This window comes from Oncorhynchus keta, chromosome 10, assembly GCF_023373465.1.
Source record: "Oncorhynchus keta strain PuntledgeMale-10-30-2019 chromosome 10, Oket_V2, whole genome shotgun sequence".
NCBI classification, from domain to species: domain Eukaryota; kingdom Metazoa; phylum Chordata; class Actinopteri; order Salmoniformes; family Salmonidae; genus Oncorhynchus; species Oncorhynchus keta.
The window spans coordinates 19,951,370-19,965,875 of NC_068430.1; the positions used below are offsets into that span (position 1 = coordinate 19,951,370).

Here is a 14,506-nt window from a genome sequence, read left to right on the forward strand (position 1 = left end):
ATGGCGTGTGTGGGTAAGCGGTTTGCTAATGTCAACGTTGTGAACAGAGTGCCCCATGGTGGTGGTGGGGTTATGGTATGGACAGGGAAAGGCTACAGACAACAAACTGAATTGCATTTTATTGATAGCAATTTGAATGCATAAAAATACCATGATGAGATCCTGAGGCCCATTGTGAGGCCCCTTGTTCCTCAGGTACCAACAGATGCATATTTGTATTTCCAGTCATGTGAATTCCATAGATTATGGCCTAATGAATTTATTTCAGTTCACTGATTTCCTCATATGACGTGTAAACTCAGTAAAATCTTTGATATTGTTGCATGTTGCATTTATATTTTTGTTCAGTATATTTTAAAGTGTCTGGTTACGAGTTCCTTTTGAAACTGACAAGGACTGTAATTTGGGTCAAAAGGAGAGATTAAAACCACATGTTTCTAAAGCTGAAGGTTGTGTGTTGAGCAGCTGCTGTGTGGAAGTCCACAATTGAAGAATAACTTAGCTGTTGTATCTGTCTATTTGATGTTGCCGCTGTGAAAATGTCTGTGAAGATATCGTACTGTATCTTACAGGGCTTGGTTGTTTGTTTCATTTTATGGATGGAAAGCAGTAGCACGTCTTTAAACTAAACCATCACTTTTTAAGTGCTCATTTTCGAAGTGAAATAAAAGTAGGGTACCTCATTTCAAAATTGAAGTACTTTTAATCTTTCTTCAGATCCCTTATACGAGACCATGCAATCTCTTTCGAATGATCTCATCAACTCTTACCATTGTAAATTCTGCATGGTGGTACTCTTTTCCCAAGTCTTTCCTTTTTGAGCAAGGTGGAGCCACCATGCTGCAGCCATAGATTCAGATGGGTGAAGCCGGTCTATTGGGATAAACATATTTTTTTGAGTCATTTACAATTCAGCAGACACTCTTATTCAGAGCAATTTAGGGTTAAGTGCCTCGCTCAAGGGCACATCGACAGATTTTTCACTGAGTGCTCAGGATTTCAAACTAGCATCCTTTTGGTTACTGGCTCAACACTATTAACCACTAATCTACCTGCCGCCCTATAATGACAGGCATGCAGACGGGTAATCAGAAGGGTCTTATCAGGGGCCGTTCAGAGGCTGATGGCGGGCAGAGGAATGTGATCTGGCTGTGGAAACAACGCCGCGTTAATGGGGTTAGCCAAATTCCACACTCATGAATTATGAGGCGGGCCTGGGGTTTGTTGTGTATGGTTTGGGGCCTTTACACACTAGTGCTGTACAGAGAGAGAGTCAGAGTTATATATTTGGTCTTTTGGCACTGTCTCTCATAGACAAGTTCAATTAATGGTTCTGGATCTCCTTCTTCTGTTCTGCCGATGGGGAAAAAAATATGCATTATACACTCATGCCATAAACAGATAGGTCTAAAGATATAGATAGACCGGCACACGCTCGAATGCACATCCAGGTCACCCGTGATACAAGTCAGAATTCAACGTTCATCCATTTCTGATGATGTCTGAAGATTACATAGAAACCGGCCACTAGGTTTTGCCTAGGGTGTTGTGGACGGGGATGGTGGATAAGTTGCAAGGTCGAATACAGAGATAGAAAGTTGTGTTTGAGATTTTTGTTTTAAGCCCAAACCTTAACCATTCTGAGTTAATGCCTAACTTTAAGATTTTGGAGTTAATGCCTTAACTTAACCTTAAACATTTAAGAAATTCAAGTTTGAGAAACATGAATGAACGTTGAATTCTGACGTGAAACTGTGAGAGCTAGTTGCACACACACACACAGTGACAGACAGACATGTTGTTGTCTTATGAATTAATACTTCAACAAGTACAGCATGTAAAGAGGCCAATATTATCTGGTATTGATTTTAGGTCTGTCGATGACCAAGTTCATAATTGTGATTTTGGAACTGACTGCATTTTCAGAATTTTTATTTATTTATTTTTTATTTCACCTTTATTTAACCAGGTAGGCTAGTTGAGAACAAGTTCTCATTTGCAACTGCGACCTGGCCAAGATAAAGCATAGCAGTGTGAACAGACAACACAGAGTTACACATGGAGTAAACAATTAACTAGTCAATAACACAGTAGAAAAAAATGGGCAATCTATATACAATGTGTGCAAAAGGCATGAGGAGGTAGGCGAATAATACAATTTTGCAGATTAACACTGGAGTGATAAATGATCAGATGGGCATGTACAGGTAGAGATATTGGTGATATTGGTGTGCAAAAGAGCAGAAAAGTAAATAAATAAAAAACAGTATAAAAACAGTATGGGAATGAGGCAGGTGAAGAAGGGTGAGCTATTTACCTATAGACTATGTACAGCTGCAGCGATCGGTTAGCTGCTCGGATAGCTGATGTTTGAAGTTGGTGAGGAGATAAAAGTCTCCAACTTCAGCGATTTTGCAATTCGTTCCAGTCACAGGCAGCAGAGTACTGGAACGAAAGGCGGCCAAATGAGGTGTTGGCTTTAGGGATGATCAGTGAGATACACCTGCTGGAGCGCGTGCTACGGATGGGTGTTGCCATCGTGACCAGTGAACTGAGATAAGGCGGAGCTTTACCTAGCATGGACTTGTAAATGACCTGGAGCCAGTGGGTCTGGCGACGAATATGTAGTGAGGGCCAGCCGACTAGAGCATACAAGTCGCAGTGGTGGGTGGTATAAGGTGCTTTAGTGACAAAACGGATGGCACTGTGATAGACTGCATCCAGTTTGCTGAGTAGAGTGTTGGAAGCCATTTTGTAGATGACATCGCCGGTCGAGGATCGGTGGATAGTCAGTTTTACTAGGGTAAGCTTGGCAGCGTGAGTGAAGGAGGCTTTGTTGCGGAATAGAAAGCCGACTCTGGATTTGATTTTTGATTGGAGATGTTTGATGTGAGTCTGGAAGGAGAGTTTGCAGTCTAGCCAGACACCTAGGTACTTATAGATGTCCACATATTCAAGGTTGGAACCATCCAGGGTGGTGATGCTAGTCGGGCATGCGGGTGCAGGCAGCGATCGGTTGAAAAGCATGCATTTGGTTTTACTCGCGTTTAAGAGCAGTTGGAGGCCACGGAAGGAGTGCTGTATGGCATTGAAGCTCGTTTGGAGGTTTGATAGCACAGTGTCCAATGACGGGCCGAAAGTATATAGAATGGTGTCGTCTGCGTAGAGGTGGATCAGGGAATCGCCCGCAGCAAGAGCAACATCATTGATATATACAGAGAAAAGAGTCGGCCCGAGAATTGAACCCTGTGGCACCCCCATAGAGACTGCCAGAGGACCGGACAGCATGCCCTCTGATTTGACACACTGAACTCTGTCTGCAAAGTAATTGGTGAACCAGGCAAGGCAGTCATCCGAAAAACCGAGGCTGTTGAGTCTGCCGATAAGAATTTGGTGATTGACAGAGTCGAAAGCCTTGGCGAGGTCGATGAAGACGGCTGCACAGTACTGTCTTTTATCGATGGCGGTTATGATATCATTTAGTACCTTGAGTGTGGCTGAGGTGCACCCGTGACCGGCTCGGAAACCAGATTGCACAGCGGAGAAGGTACGGTGGGATTCGAGATGGTCAGTGACCTGTTTGTTGACTTGGCTTTCGAAGACCGTAGATAGGCAGGGCAGGATGGATATAGGTCTATAGCAGTTTGGGTCCAGGGTGTCTCCTCCTTTGAAGAGGGGGATGACTGCGGCAGCTTTCAATCCTTGGGGATCTCAGACGATATGAAAGAGAGGTTGAACAGGCTGGTGATAGGGGTTGCGACAATGGCGGCAGATAGTTTCAGAAATAGCGGGTCCAGATTGTCAAGCCCAGCTGATTTGTACGGGTCCAGGTTTTGCAGCTCTTTCAGAACATCTGCTATCTGGATTTGGGTAAAGGAGAACCTGGAGAGGCTTGGGTGAGGAACTACGGGGGGCGGAGCTGTTGGCCGAGGTTGGAGTAGCCAGGCGGAAGGCATGGCCAGCCGTTGAGAAGTGCTTATTGAAGTTTTCGATAATCATGGATTTATCGGTGGAGACCGTGTTTCCTAGCCTCAGTGCAGTGGGCAGCTGAGAGGAGGTGCTCTTGTTCTCCATGGACTTCACAGTGTCCCAGAACTTTTTGGAGTTGGAGCTACAGGATGCAAACTTTTGCCTGAAGAAGCTGGCCTTAGCTTTCCTGACTGACTGCGTGTATTGGTTCCTGACTTCCCTGAACAGTTGCATATCACGGGGGCTATTCGATGCTATTGCAGTCCGCCACAGGATGTTTTTGTGCTGGTCGAGGGCAGTCAGGTCTGGGGTGAACCAAGGGCTGTATCTGTTCTTGGTTCTGCATTTTTGAACGGAGCATGCTTATCCAAAATGGTGAGGAAGTTACTTTTAAAGAATGACCAGGCATCCTCAACTGACGGGATGAGGTCAATGTCCTTCCAGGATACACGGGCCAGGTCGATTAGAAAGGCCTGCTCACAGAAGTGTTTTAGGGAGCGTTTGACAGTGATGAGGGTGGTCGTTTGACTGCGGCTCCGTGGCGGATACAGGCGATGAGGCAGTGATCGCTGAGATCCTGGTTGAAGACAGCGGAGGTATATTTGGAGGGCCAGTTGGTCAGGAACGTCTATGAGGGTGCCCTTGTTTACAGAGTTAGGGTTGTACCTGGTGGGTTCCTTGATGATTTGCGTGAGATTGAGGGCATCTAGCTTAGATTGTAGGACTGCCGGGGTGTTAAGCATATCCCAGTTTAGGTCACCTAACAGGACAAACTCTGAAGCTAGATGGGGGCGATCAATTCACAAATGGTGTCCAGGGCACAGCTGGGAGCTGACGGGGTCGGTAGCAGGCGGCAACAGTGAGAGACTTGTTTCTGGAGAGAGTAATTTTCAAAATTAGTAGTTCAAACTGTTTGGGTATGGACCTGGAAAGTATGACATTACTTTGCAGGCTATCTCTGCAGTAGACTGCGACTCCGCCCCCTTTGGCAGTTCTATCTTGACGGAAGATGTTATAGTTGGGTATGGAAATCTCTGAATTTTTGGTGGCCTTCCTGAGCCAGGATTCAGACACGGCAAGGACATCAGGGTTAGCAGAGTGTGCTAAAGCAGTGAGTAAAACAAACTTAGGGAGGAGGCTTCTGATGTTGACATGCATAAAACCAAGACTTTTTCGATCACAGAAGTCAACAAATGAGGGTACCTGGGGACATGCAGGGCCTGGGTTTACCTCCACATCACCCGCGGAACAGAGAAGGAGTAGTATGAGGGTGCGGCTAAAGGCTATCAAAACTGGTCGCCTAGAGCGTTGGGGGCAGAGGATAAGAGGAGCAGGTTTCTGGGCATGGTAGAATATATTCAGGGCATAATGCGCAGACAGGGGTATGCGGGTACAGCATGGTGTTCAGAAAATGGCCTTGCAAAATCCAGATGACTTTCAGACAGAGCTCACACACAATGGTGCAGGTTTATAGGTCAATATGTCACTGAGAACATACAGTGTTCCGGGGGAGTCAGATTTCTGTGGTTGTACACATTGTTATTTTGTTAACGCTGACATTTACATCAGCAGCATCATCACCGCATTATGCAATTGTGAGATAGTGTTAAATATCAGTCATACTAATCTGTCTTTGTAAAGATGAAAACAGTGAGATGACTATGTATTTAGGCCAGGAGATGACAACTGGAATCAGTGCGTCATAACGCATGTAAAATATGTGTGGTTGTAGCTGATCACGTTTAATTTTCCCTCTGATAATGCCACTCCTGTGTATGTGGGTTAAGTGAACTGAGTTTTGTCTTGAAGGGATACAGCTTTTGTCAGAATGTACTTTTCGTAGCAGGTTTAGGAGAACTAATGCAGCAGGTTATGATAATTAATGTAGAAAGGATAAGGTTAAGATTTAAAATCTATTTTTAAGAAGATACATAGTAGAAATAGGCAGGGTTTAGACAAAATTATGACTTTGGTAACCAGTGACAACCCTCTCTTCTGTCCTTCTCATACCTAAATACAGTGTCATCTGTGAACTCCTGATGGTCCCGGCTCTGAAGACCCTGAGCTGAATTTTCATTGGAAGAATGGAATGCCAGTCTTTCCTACACAAGTGAACACGGTATATGCACTTCCTTACTCTTATCTACTTCAGATGTCAGTTTTATTCCAAATGTTCTCTGCTTTTGTGAACTAGAAGACTGCAGCATAGTGAGAATTAACTTGTTAGGCTAATTAGCATCTTATTATAATTAGGTTAAACTAGATACCAACACATACTCAAAAGTATTTTCATGAACTGTTAATTGTTCAGGCTAATAATTGAAAACTATTTTATTTGACCAAATTGCATTATGACTTTGAATAATGAAACAACTAATCGGAATGTCTTACAAATAATGTGTTGGCTAAATTTATCAAGAACTTTGTTGAAAATATGATGTTCCTATTTTATTCAAATTAGCAAGTTTTAAAATATATAAATATTATTAATATTAAAATATTACTACTTACAGTTGAAGTGGGAAATTTACCTACACCGTAGCCAAATATATTTAAACTCCGTTTTTCACAATTCCTGACATTTAATCCTAGTACAAAGTCAGTGTTTTAGGTCAGTTAGGACCACTTTATTTTAAGAATGTGAAATGTCAGAATAATAGTAGAGAGAATGATTTATTTCAGCTTTTATTTCTGTCATCACATTCCCAGTGGGTCAGAAGTTTACATACACTCAATTAGTATTTGGTAGCATTGCCTTTAAATTGTTTAACTTGGCTCAAATGTTTTGGGTAGCTTTCCACAAGCTTTCCAAAATAAGTTGGGTGAATTTTGTCCCATTCCTCCTGACAGAGCTGGTGTAGCTGAGTCAGGTTTGTAGGCCTCGCACACGCGTTTTCAGTTCTGCCCACAAATTTTCTGTTGGATTGAGGTCAGGGCTTTGTGATTGCCACTCCAATACCTTGAATTTGTTGTCCTTAAGCCATTTTGCCACAACTTTGGAAGTATGCTTGGGGTCATTGACCATTTGGAAGACGCATTTTGTCATGCTCGTTGAAGGAAGGATCGGAGGCGCAAGGCGCAGCGTGGTAGGGCGTACATCTTTCTTTATGAACACCGAAAATACAACAAAATAACGAAATGTAAAGTTTAGTATTGCTAAACAGCACAGTACCAAAACAAGATCCCACAAACTACAGGTGGGAAAGGCTGCCTAAGTATGATCTCCAATCAGAGACAACGATAGACAGCTGCCTCTAATTGGGAACCATACCCGGCCAACAAAGAAATAAAAAACATTGATTGCCCACCCTAGTCACACCCTGACCTAACCAAATAGAGAATAAAAAGGCTCTCTACGGTCAGGGTGTGACACATTTGAAACCAAGCTGTAACTTCCTGACTGATATCCTGAGATGTTGCTTCAATATATCCACATATTTTCCTACCTCATGATGCCATCTATTTTGTGAAGTGTACCAGTCCCTCCTGCAGCAAAGCACCCCCACAACATGATGCTGCCACCCCTGTGCTTTACGGTTTGGATGGTGTTCTTCGGCTTGCAAGCCTCCCCTTTTTCCTCCAAAAATAACAATGGTCATTATGACCTAACAGTTCTAGTTTTGTTTCATCAGAACAGAGGACATTTCTCCAAAAAGTATGATCTTTGTCCCCATGTGCAATTGCAAACCGTAGTCTGTCTTTTTTATGGTGATTTTGGAGCAGTGGCTTCTTCCTTGCTGAGCGGCCTTTCAGGTTATGTTGATATAGGACTCTTTTTACTGTGGATATAGATTATTTTGTACCTGTTTCCTCCAGCATCTTCACAGGTCCTTTGCTGTTGTTCTGGGATTGAATTGCCCTTTTTGCACCAAAGTACGTTCATCTCTAGGAGACAGAACGCGTCTCCTTCTTGAGCAGTATGACGGCTGCGTGGTCCCATGGTGTTTATACTTGCGTACTATTGTTTGTACAGATGAACTTGGTACCTTCAGGCGTTTGGAAATTGCACCCAAGGATGAACCAGACCTGTGAAAGTCTACCATTTTTTTTCTGTGGTCTTGGCTGATTTCTTTTGATTTTCCCATGATGTCAAGCAAAGAGGCTCTGAGTTTGAAGGTAGGCCTTGAAATACATCCACAGGTACACCTCCAATTGACTCAAATGATGTCAAGTAGCCTATCAGAAGCTTCTAAAGCCATGACATAATTTTCTGGAATTTTCCAAGCTGTTTGAAGGCACAGTCGAGTTAGTGTATGTGTGTAACCTTCTGACCCATTGGAATTGTGATACTGTAAATTATAAGTGAAATAATCTGTCTGTAAACAGTTGTTGGAAAAATGACTTGTGTCATGCACACAGTAGATGTCCTAAACGACTTGCTAAAACTATAGTTTGTTAACAAGAAATTTGTGGAGTGGTTGAAAAACGAGTTTTGATGTCTCCAACCTAAGTGTATGTAAACGTCCGACTTCAACTGTATGTATGGAGTTTTAATGTAAATGTACATCTTGAATAGTGACTTTAATTAGACATTATGCTAAACATATGGTGTTTTTGTTGTTTTACCAATTGTGTTTTGAAGAAGTTTTAGGGTTAGATTTCTAACATTAAATTTGAAAATGCAGAACATGTATTTCACAAACATCTACAGAATACCACCATATAGATGGCAGCCTTTCATTTTTTTTGACCTTATCATTCTAAATGATCACCTTATGTCATATTGTCATATTCAATGAAAAGTAGCAATCAAAACAAAAGATATCACTTCACTCCATAAATGATGCATAGTACACCGGTCGTAGCAGCGTCGGCAGCTTTGTTTATGACAATCCTTTGTTTTTAATATCTTTGGCATTCTCTCCCTGTCCCTCTCCCCTGTCTGCAGTGGGTGCTCTGATTGGCTGAATACTTTCTGCACTGTTGTCTGGCTGGCTGCCAGCGCCTGCCTTGCCCCTGATCAGAAGTGAACGTGACATTTGTGCGGAGGTAATGGAATCTGTGTGCAATTAAATCTCAGACTGTGAAGAAGAGTCTATCGCCCCCCCCTCTCTCCCCCATCCCATCAGCAGGGGGGGTGGCGGTGATGATGAAACCGTCCCAGCAGGCCCCTCTCCTCGCCTTACCACTCCGCCTCTCTTTCTCAATCTCTATGTCAGGATGCGTTTTTTAAACTTCTCTGTGCCTGTGCCTTGGTCTCTGCCCAACAATTCATTACAGCAAACGTCAATTAAAATTCTCCCCAAATATTGTTGGAGAATTAAATTTCAATTATACAAATGACATTAGAGGAAGACAACATTAACATTGGTTTAATGAATTATACTCTAGGTGACAGTTGTTATTTAGTGGCAGTGCATTGTGGGCCTCTTCCACATGTTTTGATGTAAATGTGAAATGGAGTATAAAGGGAGAGGGAGGGAGGGAGAGAGAGACTGGTTTAGGGAGGAGTGGAAATAGGGAGAGCGGACACATGCATGGATGGGAGGAGAAGAAGGGCACATCTCTCCATCTATCTACCCTTCTCCGCTGCTGTGCCGCTACACTTAACGCCTCATTTGTGGTCTCTGTGGCCAATGGCTTGAGTCAGTGATCCGTTGCCATAAAATACTGTTCTCTCTCTGTGCTGATGGTGCACTTGTTCATGGCTAATACCACAGAGCTCCTCTATGGCAGGTCTGAAACCTAATGGGTTTGTATCCTCATTAAGATCACCCATAAACATAAAAGGATTTCCATTGTGGTTGAGACCGGTTAGACACAGGCATACCGGGCTGGGCAGACACACATTTTCCTTTAACTTCTTGAAAAGGAGTTCCTATCTGAGTTCCTTGTCCTCAGGGGGTAGACTGGGAGAGAGGTAGGATTTCCAGGTCAAGGTCTTCTGAGCCTCCTCCCACCCACTGTCCCTCACACCCTCTCCGGCTGCAGGCTGGGGGGCAGGGCTCAATCTGCTGGCCCAGAGGGAGGTCACTCTTCTGGCCCTGATACAGACTGCAGTTTCCACACTCGCACACAGTCACTGGATCGCAACAGTCACTTTTCCTTTAATATGTTGCCCATATGTAAGGGCAATATATAAGGAACACATATTTAGAGAAATAATGGATATAATACATTTATCCTCTATTTCCTTTTTATTTTTTTTATTTTTTTATTTTATTTCACCTTTATTTAACCAGGTAGGCTAGTTGAGAACAAGTTCTCATTTGCAACTGCGACCTGGCCAAGATAAAGCATAGCAGTGTGAACAGACAACACAGAGTTACACATGGAGTAAACAATTAACAAGTCAATAACACAGTAGAAAAAAAGGGGAGTCTATATACATTGTGTGCAAAAGGCATGAGGAGGTAGGCGAATAATTACAATTTTGCAGATTAACACTGGAGTGATAAATGATCAGATGGTCATGTACAGGTAGAGATATTGGTGTGCAAAAGAGCAGAAAAGTAAATAAATAAAAACAGTATGGGGATGAGGTAGGTGAAAATGGGTGGCTATTTACCAATAGACTATGTACAGCTGCAGCGATCGGTTAGCTGCTCAGATAGCAGATGTTTGAAGTTGGTGAGGGAGATAAAAGTCTCCTTTCTCTGTAGGTTTGCTTTCAAATGCATAGTCAACAGTTGCTGTTTTGTGAAATGATCACAATCATGTGTGAATTTTGATTTATCCCAAAATGCCAGTCAGTATTGACCTTTAATTTATGACTTATTTGTTTAGCTCTGCTTTTCTTTGTCATAATGAATCATTTATGTCAAGTACGACATGCATAAAGGAGTATTGTCTTAGAAAATACTAATGTCACTCAGGTTCTTTTCTCTCAGCAACTGAAGGTTAATTTAAACCAACAGTCAACTGAACCTCTCCATTTCCTTGTGGCCCTATGAAAACTATGGGTCACACTGAATGCCACCGGGTCCTGCTTTATTCACTAACATCCTGCTTAACAAGTAGACCTCCTATCCCTCACAGCTCCGTTACTGTTTTTCTCTGTTGCAGATGTTTCTCCCTGGTCATGTGATAGAGAGGAGACGGGTTTCGCTCAGGGAAAGAGAGAGCGAGTCCTCATTGCTCTAGTGTCATTCTAATGGCAAATTAGATCAGTTTGACAGATAGACACAGAAAATTGTTTTAATTGTATAATTATCTGTGGTTAGTGGAAAACTGCTGTGATGTGGTTAAAGGCCAGGGAAGAGTGCCGTTTAGCCTTTATGTACTCATTTTGTCACTGAACAGGAAATGAACAACAACTACGAATCCTCAGGATATAGGGCTCCCTCTCACACACACATACACAAACATACGGACATACTGTATGCATACACTCTCCCAAACAACGCCCTTGGGCAGGCCGAGGCGTGCTCAGTGAGACGTTACCATTATAGTCATGTGTCTGCTCCACAGGCGTGGACTGAACGCTTTGTGGTGAAGCCTGTAGCCACCTGACTGGGATGGCAGAACTTAACACACATTTAACAGCGGCTCAACATACGGCCCACTAAACGCTACTGCCACTGTAGAGAGCATCAGATCAGTAACCTAGCTTAATCACCGCTCAACCGATTCCTGATAAGATGTCAAAATACTCGGCCATGGATCCAGATGGAGCTAAACACTGCATTTAGATCACTCACTCACTCAGTGTGTTGTGGTCCTGCATAGCATTATACCTATGGAGTGGATTGTTTCACGTGCCTGGCTTTACCACTGATTTGTGTGGAAATAATGATGTACCTCTCCTGTTGTCTCGCTGCTGCTGTCCTGTCTTCCCTCTATGTTGAGGAGTGATGACATAAGACCACAGTTGAAAAGTCAAATTGGGTAAAACTACTTCAGATTTTGTATAGAAGTAACTGAATGGCATATTTTGTATTTCACTGTTTTCTGGCAATCAAAATAGTGCTAACCATCAAGATTTAAAATAGTTGTCAAAAACTGTCAGGCGTCACCAGAAAATGGGTCATTGTAAGACACTTTCAGCTATCCATAATTTTGCACACACACATACACACACAGGGCAGCTTTATAGCCACTCATGTATGATCAGTAACTGAATGATTTTTCAAGCCTGGTGGGCAATGCTATAAGACTAGGCAGAACAGCAATAGGCTGGAGTCAGCAGCTGCATGCAATTTTTAGCTTGACTCATTCAAGTATAATAAAATAATGTAGGGAGTGCTTGAGGGACGGAAGGCCTGGAAGCTCTCACCCCTTAAGCAAGAGCTGGATTAGGACAGCCATTGTGTTGCTGTGTTTGTTTCAGAGTCTGATAATACAATAGAACCAAATTGAGCTTTTTCAAGTCAAGTATTCATACCCCTTGACTTATTACACATGCAGCCTGAATTCAAATTTGATTAAATATATGTTTTTCTCTCACCAGTCTACACACAATACCCCATAATGACAAAGTGAAAACATGTTTTTAGAAATTTTAGCAAATGTATTGAAAATGAAATAGAGAAATATATTGTATTATATAAGTATTCACATCCCTGAGTCAATACTTTGTAGAAGCACCTTTTGCAGAGATTACAGCTGTGCGTTTTTCTGGGTAAGTCTATAAGAGCTTTCCACACCTGGATTGTGCAACATTTGGCCATTATTATTTTCAATATTATTTAAGTCAAAACTGTAACTCACCCACTCACTGTCTTCTTGATAAGCAGCTCCAGTGTATATTTTGCCTTGTGTTTTAGGTTATTGTCCTGCTGAAAGGTGAATTCATCTCCTAGTGTCAGGTGGAAAGCAGACTGAACCAGGTTTTCCTCTAGGATTTTGACTGTGCTTAGCTCCATTATGTTTATTTTTTAACCTGAAAACTCCCCAGTCCTTAATGAATACAAGCATACCCATAACATGACGCAGCCACAACTATGCTTGAAAATATGAAGAGTGGTACTCAGTAATGTGTTGTATTGGATTTGCCCCAAACATAAGACTTTGTATTCTGGGCAAAAAGTGAATTGCTTTGCCACATTTTTTGCAGTATTACTCTATTTCAATACTGATACCGATTATTGGAGGACCAAAAAAAAGCCGATACCGATTAATCGGACGATTTTTATTTATTTATTTGTAATAATGACAATTACAACAATAGTGAATGAACACTCATTTTAACTTAATATAATACATCAATAAAAATATATTTAGCCTCAAATAAATAAAGAAACATGTTCAATTTGGTTTAAATAATGCAAAAACAAAGTGTTGGAGAAGTAAAAGTGCAATATGTGCAATGTAAAAAAGCTAACGTTTGAGTTCCTTGCTCAGAACATGAGAACATATGAAAGTTGGTGGTTCCTTTTAACATGAGACTTCAATATTCCAAGGTAAGAGATTTTAGGTTGTAGTTAATATAGTATTTTTAAGACTATTTCTCTCTATACCATTTGTATTCCATATACAGTACCTTTGACTATTGGATGTTCTTATAGGCACTATAGTATTGCCAGTGTAACAGTATAGCTTCCGTCCCTCTCCTCGCCCCTACCTGGGCTCGAAACAGGAACACATTGACAACTGCCACACTCGAAGCAGCAATACCCATCGCTCCACAAGGCCGCGGCCCTTGCAGAGCAAGGGGAATAACTACTCCAAGTCTCAGAGCGAGTGATGTTTGAAACGCTATTAGCGCGCACCCCGCTAACTAGCTAGATAGGTTTGAAGTCATAAACAGCATTGTGCTTGCGAAGAGCTGCTGGCAAAACGCATTAAAGTGCTGTTTGAATGAATGCTTACGAGCCTGCTGCTGCCTACCATCGCTCAGTCAGACTGCTCTATCAAATCATAGACTTCATTATAACATGATAACACACAGAAATACAAGCCTTTGTTCATTAATATGGTAGAATCCGGAAACTATCATTTCGAATACAAAACGTTTATTCTTTCAGTGAAATACGGAAATGTTCGGTATTTTATCTAACGGGTGGCATCCCTAAGTCTAAATATTTTTGTTACATTGCACAACCTTCAATGTTATGTCATAATTACGTAAAATTCTGGCAAATTAGTTCGCAATGAGCCAGGCTGCCCAAACTGTTACATATACCCTGACTCTGCGTGCAATGAACACAAGAGAAGTGACACAATTTCACCTGGGTAATATTGCCTGCTAACCTGGATTTCCTTTAGCTAAATATGCAGGTTAAAAAAATATATACTTCTGTGTATTGATTTTTAGAAAGGCATTGGTGTTTATGGTTAGGTACAGTCGTCCAAAAATTGTGCTTTTTTCGCAAATGCGCTTTTGTTAAATCATCCCCCAGCGTTGCATCGATTATATGCAACGCAGGACATGCTAGATAAACTAGTAATATCATCAACCATGTTTAGTTATAACTAGTGATTATGATTGATTCATTGTTTTTTATAAGATAAGTTTAATGCTAGCTAGCAACTTACCTTGGCTTCTACTGCATTCGCGTAACAGGCAGTCTCCTTGTGGAGTGCAACGAGAGGCAGGTGGTTATAGCGTTGGACTAGTTAACTGTAAGGTTGCAAGATTGGATCCTCCGAGCTGATA

General features: G+C 41.9%; 1 protein-coding gene across 6 annotated transcripts in view; it reads left to right on the forward strand.

The window, feature by feature from the left end:
* Positions 1-14,506, forward strand: part of LOC118389636 (forkhead box protein P1-B) — a 245,979-nt gene that overhangs the window by 29,369 nt on the left and 202,104 nt on the right. For 5 of the 6 annotated variants that reach the window (XM_052526631.1, XM_052526635.1, XM_052526629.1 and 2 more), the window contains exons 2-3: positions 5,990-6,088; positions 8,858-8,958. The gene's annotated coding sequence lies outside the window, so the exon portion shown is untranslated. The remainder of the gene's footprint in view (positions 1-5,989; positions 6,089-8,857; positions 8,959-14,506) is intronic. The other variant, XM_052526630.1, reaches the window with a different exon arrangement.